The sequence below is a fragment of the Hippocampus comes genome, unplaced genomic scaffold, assembly GCF_001891065.2.
Source record: "Hippocampus comes isolate QL1 unplaced genomic scaffold, H_comes_QL1_v1.1 scaffold94, whole genome shotgun sequence".
Classification (NCBI taxonomy): Eukaryota; Metazoa; Chordata; class Actinopteri; order Syngnathiformes; family Syngnathidae; genus Hippocampus; species Hippocampus comes.
Window position 1 is genome coordinate 4118700 of NW_017806059.1, and position 2461 is coordinate 4121160.

A 2461-nucleotide genomic window follows, 5' to 3' on the forward strand; every position below is an offset into this window, starting at 1 on the left:
TGTGTGTGCGTGTGTGTGTGTGTGTGTGTGTGTGAGTGTGTGTGTGTGCGTGTGTGTGCGTGTGTGTGTGTGTGTGTGTGTGTGTGTACCATTAACCTCCAGCCTAGTGTACCATTTCCAAGCAACAGACTTTTTAACATCTTGCAACCTTAGCAGGAAACCTACATCAGTGATTCCTGGCAGCAGGCATTTTTCAGCCTTCCTCTTCACCAGGGGGTTTATTTTTTGTTCACAATAAAGGAGAATACCTTCCTACTGCCTGTCAACTATTGTGAATTAACAATATCATCATCAAGAACATGTACCCCTTCCTCTGATCGCTTCTGCTTTTCCCACCCTTCATGGAACTACTATTTTATCTCAATTGGATCTGTGCCAGACTTGTCATTTTGTCTGCCTTGTGGGGTAAGGGGGTGGTGGGGGGTGAGTGGAAGAGAGCATTGAACACTCACAGATGCCTCTATGAATACCTCTTCATGCCTTTGAGCTTACCACAGCCTTGTTGTCTTCCTGGCCCTAGTTAATGATGTCCTGTGTGACATGTTAGGTAAAATTGTCTTTGTTTTTGTGTTTGTTCTAGCTCTAAACATGAACAACATGTACGCCAAGGGCTGCAGCGACTACTTCAGCTCAAGTTCTTTATGGAGGCAGAAAAATATGAGTTCCATGTCTCAAAGACAACGTTACGAGGTTATGTCATCGCTTGAGATTGTGGCCACAGTCACTAATAGGTCAAAAGCATCCACATGTCAGGAGCTACGATTCCTTGGCTTTGCCAATTTCTGTCAACAATTCATTAGGAACTACAGTTGGGTAGCAGCACCCCTTACTGCTCTCACTTTGACCTTGATATCCTTTTGCTGGTTAGAGGAGGCTGACATTGCTTTCCGTGAATTTAAGAAACGGTTTTCTTCCACACCTGTCCTTGTCCATCCGGACCCATGTAGACAATCTATTGGTGAAGTGGACACCTCAAAGGTGGGAGTTGGCACAATGCTGTCCCAACGATCTCTGGAAGGTGGTAAGGTCCAACTCTGTCCTTTTTTTTTCATGCAGGCGCTTTCTGGCAGAGACTACAGGGTTGGGGATCTCCCGGCAGTGAAGATGGCACTGGAGGAGTGGCGGCATTTTCCAGAAGTAGCCGAACATCAGTTTGTCACATGGACCAATCACAAGAATGTACAATACATCTGTTCTGTCAAGAGGTGAGGTTCCCATCGAACCAGGTAGACATTGTTTAGTTTTTTTTGGGGGGTGGGTGGGGTGGGGGCGAGGGGTTCGACCGGTTTACATTTAGCTTGTCCTATTGTCCGGGGTTTCAAAATGCTAGTTTGCTATGAGGGGAGGGTGATTCAATACCAATTCTAAAGAATTCCCAGGATAATCAATCTGGTCCTGGTGGGGGCCTCCCTAAAGTCTTTTCTTGTCCCCACCGGGACTACACTGGAGCCACAGAGTATGTAATCTTGAATAGGTGGGTTTTAAAACGGGATTTGAATATAAGAAGAGAGCCAATATTACGGATGTCAGGTGGAAGTGAGTTCCAGAGTTTGTGAGCAGAGCGGCTGAAAGATGGGCAGAAGGTACAGAGAGATGAAGGCAGAAAGAGGATCTAAGGCAGCGAGAAGGAACAGAAATTTGAAGATCAGACAGATAGAGGGAGCAAGGTTAAGGATGGCCTGAAATAGATTTTGAAGTTGATTCTGAGTTTGACAGGGAGCCAATGGAGCTGTTGGAGGATGGGGGTGACAAAGTGAAAGGAGGGGGTTCTGGTAATGATCTGGGCTGCAGAGTTCTGGATCAGTTGAAGCTTATTAGGGAGTTTGTGATGGGCACAAAAAGGTGTGACGGGTGAGAGAGGTGGGGACGATTGATGTTACGTCCGTATCAATATGCAAATTGGGTTATGTTATTGATGTGAGAGTGTAAGGATAGTGAGCAATCAAGGATGACATCCAAACTTTTGACCTCAGGGGAGGGGGACACAGTGGAACTGTCAATAGTGAGAGAGAAACGGTGTCAAAAGCTGCACTCAGATCAAGGAGGATGAGAATGGAGATTAAACCGAAGTCTGCTGCCTTGAGAAGGTCATTAGTGATTTATATGAGGGCTGTTTCTGTGCTGTGACGGGGATGGAAACCAGAGTACAATTGTTCATAGAAACTGTGATAAGTGAGATGGGAGTGAAGTTGAGAGGCAAAATTTTTTTCAAGAATTTTGGAGATGAAAGGGAGGTGCGAAATTGTGCAGGGGTTATTGAAATCGTTGGGGTCTGAACCAGGTTTTTTCAGGATAGGACTGACAACTGCAGATTTGAAAAGGTCAGGAACAATTCCAGTGAACAATGAACAATGAATACTGACTGAGATAAACGGGAGCAGAGAGGGGAGGCAGGATTTGACCAGGACCGTGGAAGGAGGGTCTAAGTGACAGGAAGAAGTCTTAGACTTGATCATGAAGT